Genomic DNA, 8,936 nt, shown 5'->3' on the forward strand with positions numbered 1-8,936 from the left:
TCCATTTGCAGGCCTTCTTCAGACACAATATGTCCCAACAAGACTACTTTTGTTTGAGTGAGCCAAATGACACTTGCTAGGATTTAGACACCCTTTTGCTTCATCAATCCTAGGTAAGGCCATCTTTAACTTCTCCATGTGATCTATGCGTCGAGAATAATTGCAAAAGTCATCCAAAAACACCCTTATGAACTTTCCCAAGTAAGGCTCGAGCACTTAACTCATGACCCTTTGAAATGTAGTTGGTGCATTGGTCAACCCAAAAGGCATCACTCTGTAAGCAGAAACTCCCCAAGGTGTGATAAATGATGTTTTCTTTTGATCTTCCTCCCGAATACGAATTTGAAAGTACCCAGAATACCCATCACATACATAATACATCTCATGCCCTGCTACTTGGTCTAGTATTTCATCTTGGAATGGCAAAGGAAAATGATCCCTCTTAGTGCATGCATTCAAAGGATGAAAGTCCAGACAAACCCGCCACTTATTTTCTTTCTTTGGTGTGACAACTACATGAGATATCCATTCTAAATCATCAACAAGAAAGATGAATCCTGCCTCAAGCAGTTGTGTTACCTCTTTCTTTAGTGCCTCAGCTTGGATCACCCCCAATCGCCTTAAGCGTTGCACAACTAGCTTGCTTTCTGGCTTCAACTCAATCTTGTGCTCCACAAGAGAGACTGGTCAAACCTGTGAATTGCTTGTTGCAAAGAGACATGGAAAATCATCTAACATATCCAAGTACTGGAGCTTGTCACTACTTGATAGAGAATCACCAAGAAGCTCTTCATTGCGTTGGCGGCGTTTAGTGTGCTCCACATCCTCCACATGAATTGTCTCTATAGGATCGTCTTGTACCACCACCTTGTTCCCTCCTAACTCATCTCGATCAACACCAAGACAAAGACCAAAGGCCACTCCTTCCACCTCACCCTCTGAGCTGGACTCCTTGGAGCTACACCCTGTCTCTTCTTCTTCATCGGTTAAGTCAGAGCTCGAACTCTCTGATGCTGAAGACTCCTCCTTCACAACTTCCTTTTTGCAGCTTCTGATGTTGTAGCGCACCTTCTTATCATTTCCCTACAAAATCAATTCTCTAGTATCCCACTTTTGAATGGCCTTCACCTTGCATAGCCAAGGCCTTCCCAAAATCAATGGATAGGCATGTGCGTCTGGCTTGGTAGGGATCACCTGAAAAGTAGTCAGCACAGAAATTCCACATACATCGACTTCTAGATTCTTCACAACTCCCAAGGTTTTAACCCTAGTGTTGTCAGCCAATTTGATGCGATTAGGAGAGGTAGTACTAGAATATTTTAAATCAGCATCTATCATGGTCTTCTCACTTATGACATTAATTGATGCACCTCCATCAATGTACACATTAGAAATTACTTGACCATCAATGATCACATCAACCACAGGTACATCATCACCAACATCTATATCTACCTTTTGAACAATAGGAATGGCATTTTTCTTCTTTTTCTTCTTTAACACTCTTGTGCTTGGTATCTTTCCCCATTCCTTCCGTAGTTTTGGAGACAAAGCAAGTAATTGACCAAAGGCGATATGAGCTTCCTTTTCTTTAAGGTCGGACAACAAGTCATAGCTTCCAATGCCTTGTCCTAAAGGAAAGTTTGACTGGCTAATTAACCTTCTAGATGCCCTCTTTTTCTTAATACGGCATTCCTCTTCTTGATGTTCCTCATCTACTTCTTCCTTGCTTTCTTCTTCTTCTTTTGCTTTACCATGCCCCTGTTTAGCCATCATTTCCTCTCTTTCCTCATCCCCTGAAGAAACTTCTAACAAGGATACTTGTTTTTATTCTTTCTTTCTCAATCTAGGGCACTCAGGGTGATAGTGACCTTTTTCATTACATTCATAGCAAGTGATCCCACTCTTATCTCGAGGCCTATCTTCACTATTTGGTGCTCTAGGTTGTCATGAATGCAATTTCAAATCAGCAAACTCTACCATCAATTGGGAGATATTATGATCTAACTCAGACGACTTTGGTACTTGAGGAGTGCCCATCACCTCCACCTTAGAAGTTGAAGCTATTGAAGACACAAAAGAGGATTAGATCTTTAGAGAAGCTTCTTTCTTGGTCACAATGCGAAGTGCCTCCATGTATGTTATTGGATCTTTACTCATTACTTTTGAATGAAAACGAGGCTCTAAAGCCATAACAAATTTGCTCATCTTTAAGTGCTCCATCCCTTAGAGACTTTGAGGGGCCGATGATGCAGATGCCACAGCTCGCAAAGCTACCCTTTCATACTTTGTCCATAAATCAGATTGCCAACGCAGAGACCATCTCACCCTCTCCTTGATAGAACCGGTCCAACTGCAACATCAAAGCATTTGGCGACTCCATTGTCCCAAATCTCTGCTTCATTGCTGCCACCACTTGGTCCCAGTCCTCCTTGGTAGAGTTCGGCAAGGCCTCGTGCCAACTCAAGGCTACACCTTCAAGAAAATCAGCCAAAATCTCCACCCAATCCTTCATGGACCATCCAGAAAGCCGGCATCCTCGAACAAAATCTTGAAGATAAGACTCTGGGTCTTCCCCTTGGATCCCTCAAAACACTAGAATCTTCACCATGATGAAACATAGAAAGGAAACACCAAGATCGAACTAATATCCCAAACAAGATCCAAACAAGATCCCACAGAGCCTTAGTATACCAAGACCAACTTATTATGCATAACCACTTGTTGAAAACCCTCCACAATGTGATCCTCAACAAAATCTTCAAAAATAAGTGACCAACCAGCACCATGAAAACATTGTGTATACATGCATTCAAGAATCACCCTTCTCACAATCGGAAGTGTACATAACAGCTTCAAGATATTATACTCTTCATCATTTGCATAGCAAAAGAAGTTGAAAGCATTGAGAATCACCACTCCACTGTTATAGTCAAAAACTACCCAAAGACTCAACTCTTCTTCACACCAAGCTGCCAGTGCATGAAACAATCCCCAATCTATGATTGTGCCTGCTGACGGCATTGTTGATTCACCAACATATTCAAGAGTGCAAACATAAAGGATATGATCATAATGACCATGCGAATAGCTTGAGCATCACCTTCACAATCTTCAAGTTCTTTTAAACAGGCTGCGATCTCCTCTAATGGAGTTCTTCCAGGCATCTTCTTTATCACATCAGAAACACATGCCTATACTAGGCATAACATGCAATCAAGTACAATTGAGACCATTTAGTAAGGTGGGATGAATCCAATACCAAACGTACCCGGTGTCTCCACCAAAAGATGTGACATGAAGTTGGGAGTAATGAAACTTCACCCACCTCTTAGCTTCCTGCTCTTCCCAATCTTGATAAGAGATATCCTTATCACTTGCAAAGAGAGATGAAGAAAATATTTTCATGCAAAGAAAACCACAACATATCTTTCTCCTTGCTTCCCTTGCATCAGGAGAAGAAAAGGATCCATAGAGGCCATTATCTCACCAAGCCAGTCGGCACCAAAGAGAAGAGCAATGCGTTGTTGGAAGAAGATCTTTCAGCTCCACATGACATGAACTGATATATATCTAGGGGCTTGAAGGGGCTGATTTGGCTGGATGGGTAAATTCCGGGGAAACATGGCACCTCCTTCACAGAAGCCTCTAGAAATGGCTCAAAATCATTCTACAAATTGCTAGAAAACACAGAGGTCTATAACTTCCACCACAAAACTGATATAAAAAATTAAATTACATACAAAGATATGCCTTGAAGTGAGCTTTGTACTGATGTAAGTTTCATTGAAGATAGATAATTGGTTGAAGAGATATGGACAGTTTACTGAAAGGGGGTAAAAACTATCATGAAAATAGACTATCAAACACAAAGACTCATAACTTTCTAGAGTAGTATTTGATCCAAGATTTAATTATGGAACATGCGCCTTAAAGAGAGCTTCACACTGATATAAGTTTCATTGAAATCCGACTATTGAACAGAAAGTTATGAGTAAAACACTAACAGGGGGTCAAACTATCATAAAAACTGCCCTCCACCCATGCTAATTTCGCTTGAGCAAATTACTCCCTCAAGGCTCCACAATTATCAACGATACAATACCCCTAGAATTTGCCTAAAAAAGAGAAAGAAGCTTGCATGGTGGCTCAGGAAACTGATGGACCATATGCGCACAATGAGCAGCCGCACAAGAACTACTTTAGAGACTTGAATAGAGAGAGAAAAGAACATAGGAATGGAGACTCAAGGAAAATGATAAGAAGTGACTTTCATTGCCATGAGAGTAAGACTCCACTCAAATACACTCAAAATACTACAAACACAAGGAAGAAGAAGAGGTTTCATACATACAAGAGGGAGCAGAAGCTCCAAGACTTCTCATAGAGAGAGAATAAACTAGAGAGGGATGGACTCAAGATTCTACATAAGAGAATATCTACAAGAGGGAGAGAAGGCTCATGGAAGAGGCTTGAGGAGACTAGAGCTACAGCAACATGAGGCCTAATGGTGGAAGAGATAATGAACAAGGGAGAGGAGGGCTCCTTTTATAGAGATTTTGTCACCCTCCTTCACCCATTTACAATTGCTGCCTATAGATTCCTTTCCCCATCAATCACATAAGCCTGTATGTCACCATCTATGTCCTTTTTGGCTACTCTTGCCATGTGTCCCATCATAAAGATGCTCAAGACTCTTAAAATATTGAGAAAGTCAAGAGTCTCCCCACATGAAGCCCATAGGGACCCTTTGTTTTCCATCTATCCACATCCTCCTTATTCCACATAGGAATTCTAGAAGGATTCCTCTTGACTCCACACTCCTCCACAAGCCTTCCACACGCTTGGCATGTGGCCTCTCTTATATTATTAGAACACATGGACATGAGCTCACCTCTTTATATGACTCACTCTTCCTGTTTTCTAAAAACCCCATAATATCCCATACACAAATAACTCTCACCCCATACCAAGGTATTTATCATTCATACACATGGTATTTACAATGATTCATTCCACTCATCCTCTCAATCCCATACAATATCTTAGAAAATAGAAATAAGTGAGAGCCGCTAGGCTATCTCCTGATACTCAAACTCTTATCAAATATACAGAAAAACAATACCAATGCCAAATAAGAAATATCAATTTTCACTATGCTAAAGAGGATTCAAAAAGGCAAGATACAGAAGCTTCTCGTCACCAACTAAGCTCTTCTATGAAGTCTTTATCTAATAGCGTCTTGTCTTTGCACCTCATTTTCATGCATGCACAAGATGAACATGCATTTGTATTGACGGATTCTCTTCCTCTCGTCTTTATAGAGGCCCTCTCCATTAGTTTCACAATGGAGGGCTTCGAGCTCATTTTAAAAAAACCACAGTCTTACATTTCGAAGTTGGATGCTACAAACATGTTAGGAGCTTGTTCAAAGTACATTCAGCCCTGAACATTTTAGAACTTTACCTTTCCAACCAGTAACATGAAGCAAGCCCAAGCATACATAATCATGGTCGGATCATAGTCGGAAGACACAGAGCAATCCAAATATAGTTTCTCATCAAAGAATAGCATTCAACATTGGAATAGAAGCAAAAGCTAAATCCTTTTCCCTCAAGAACATGGACAAATGTCCTCTAAATTAGCGTATAAGCAACCTTGAGCTTGCCAAAAGGAAATATGCAGGTTGAATGTAGTCAAACAACAGTCTGACTTTTACATATCAAGAACTGTTACAAAGAAGATCCCAAAAGGAGTTATTACTGCCCACTATGGTTCTTTGTAACTGCCACTCATGTATATGACTTGTGACCTTCCAACTTCCATATGACTTTGACTTAGCCTAGGTGCCTAAATACCCCTCAACACCTGGCACACCCGGTGGTAAAACATTTTATAAAAAAGTGAGAGACTCGAACCCTTCCTAACCCCCATGGTGTAGGTTTTACTAATTACAATTGTACCATTTCATGGCTACATGCCAGGGCTGGGAACCCATGAAATAGAGTAGCATCCATGCATGCTCATTAAGCAGAACCATGCATGAATCAACATGTTCACATTCCACTGGCACGGAATGGATACAGTGCTCCGATCAAGCAAAAATGAATATGTCAATGAAGCTCCAACATCCACAACATATGTCGGTGTAGACTCCTAAAAGAAATCATTGATTTGTCTTTGAACCATCTGCATTTGAGCTTGATAAATCCATTGAAATACTGAATTCTGAATCAACTTTAATTCCTTGACTGAATTCTGATTTATGTCTTGAATCTGACATAGTCTGACAGACCAATTTGACTGTCAAAATCTTTTTAATTATATAATCAGAAAACATATCCATAAAGCTCATATATAGCAGAAACTTGCTATCAAGTTGAATTTTGAAAAATAAATCAGAAATAGGAGAATAGATAGTCAGACTATCTGTAGGCTAGAGTCAGCAAACTACTATCAGATTATCATCAGATTGTAGTCGAATTGTTGGATTGTTTGTCCCCATTATGCCAATTGTCTGGTCATTATTTGCTGAACTAAAGATCACAAAAATTACTACCAGACCTTCATAACTTTGTTCTACTGAGATGAGTTTGAAAATCCATCTTTTGAACTGTTTCCAATCTTTAGAATGCATCCAACTACTATCATGCTGCCTAGAACTGTCAGACTATTGTAGGACACCATTTTTTGTCATAAAGAACATAAAAAGAGACAATTTCAATGCATCCAGGTTTTTGAACTTGCTTTTACTGATATTAAACCTTCAAGGCTTTGTTTGAAGTGCTTCTGACCTTCGGACTACATCCGACTTCTTTCAGACTGCCTAGAACTGTTGGAATGTAGTTTGATTACTTGCTGAATAACTAATTTTTATTTTTCTTTCTTGCAAACCTGCATGTGCTGACCTTGATCATGTGTGAAGTGTCGAAATATTTTTGGTATGAAGTAGAGGTGATTAGGGAACTCCTCTAGGCTCTTTTGGCTCCATTTTGGGCTCTGTTGGTAAGCTCCTCCTTTTTCCTTCATCTTTCATCCTTTGAATTTCATTATCATCATCATTATCATTTTCTGATTTTGTTTTGGTTGTCTCTGAATTTGAATTTTGTATTTGTGCATCTTCCCAAACTATTGGAACTTTGCCACAACTAGGATCTAACTTGTAATCTCCATTTGACTTCTTTTCTTTGCTTGCTTCTTCTTCAACATTCTGAATATGTGCCATCTTTGTAGCATCTTTTTGATGTCTCTGGTTATCAACTTGAACAGCATCATCAGAAAGATCATGATCTGAAATATTATCTTCAACATTGACACCAAACCATTGGTTTATTTCTAGCTTTGATTGTTGATTCATTTGTTTATCCTCAATAGGAAAAAGATGAAAACATTAGCTTACTGCATAATCATCAATATCTTCTTCATCATTATCACACATGAAATTTGCAATCTTTGCATAATCAATATCACAACAATCAAAAACAACATCAGCTTTATTGCTTTGACATACTTTAACATGATTGGTTGGAATTGAGTTAGGAATGTGTGAAGATAGTGGGAGAGAAGGAAGGAAGCTCACTTGCGACTTTCTCACATACAAAATTAGGGAATACACACAAAAGTGGAGGCTGAAAACAGTTTTCCTCTTCTTAGTTGTGTAAGCCAAAAGAGCTCTAGTACAAAGAAATAGAAGAACCCTATATGTGGGTCTCAAACTAAACTCAGCTAACTAAGGTGGCATACTAACTAAGCCACGAACTAGAGTACATAAGGATAGCTATCATCCAGCTATTATTCATGGGTGGTGTACCAACCGCATCTGCAGCTAACAAGTCGGTGACATAAATGCACAACGGTCACCCTGGCATATCACGAGTGGAGCTCGATATCTCAACACTCCCCCTCGAGCTCAATCCCAATTCCTGCGCACCAAGCAGGTCTCTGAACTTGCGCAGCTTCTCTGCGCCCAATGCCTTCGTGAATATGTCAGCTACCTGATCCTCTGTGTTGACATAAACTAGATCAATAAGACCTAGTAAAACCTTCTCCTGCACATAGTGATAATGCACCTCAATGTGCTTTGTTCTAGCATGATAGACTGGGTTATTTGACAAGTGTATACTGCTCACATTGCCACAATAAATGACAACTGGCCCATCTATAGACTGATGCATATCATAGAGTAGCTTATGCAACCAAGCTACCTCACATGTAGCCATTGCTGCACCCTTGTACTCAGCCTCTGTGCTCGACAAGGCAACTGTAGATTGTTTCTTGCTGCTCCAAGTGACTGCAGCACTCCCAAAAGAGAACACATATCCACTGGTAGATCGTCTATCAGAAATACTACTAGCCCAATCAGCATCAGTGTATCCATGCAACTGTATCTGAACCCCAGTCTCATAAAATAGTCCATATTGCAATGTGGACTTCACATACCTGAGTATGCGTCTAGCCGCATCCAAATGCGGTTTCCTTGGAGCCTGCATAAACTGACTTACAATCCAATAGCATAGCTCAAATCTGGCCTGGTAATAGTCATATAAATCAAACTTCCTACTATATGCCTGTACATAGTAGGGTCTTCTAGAAGCTCACCTGCATCTGCGCTCAGCTTCACATTCTGCTCCAAAGGAACTGAAATAGGCTTACAGCCTGTCATCCCATATTTGGATAGCATGTCCAATCCATACTGCCTCTGCAAGAGCCGTATCCCACTTGGTGATCTAATCACCTCAATGCCCAAGAAATAATGCAGCTCTCCCAAATCCTTCATCTCAAACTTATGCTTCAATAGCATTTTCACATGAAGGATATCTTCATAGCTATCACGTGTGATGATCAAATACGATGGCATCTTCCCCTCTCCTCTTGCTTCCCATCCCCTCTCCTCCCGCTTCCTCTCTCCCCTCCCCCTCCCTCCTTCCGCTTCCCCC

Source organism: Dipteris shenzhenensis, chromosome 27 (assembly GCF_047967505.1).
Source record: "Dipteris shenzhenensis isolate YYH24624 ecotype China chromosome 27, Dip_SZ_1.0, whole genome shotgun sequence".
NCBI lineage: Eukaryota > Viridiplantae > Streptophyta > Polypodiopsida > Gleicheniales > Dipteridaceae > Dipteris > Dipteris shenzhenensis.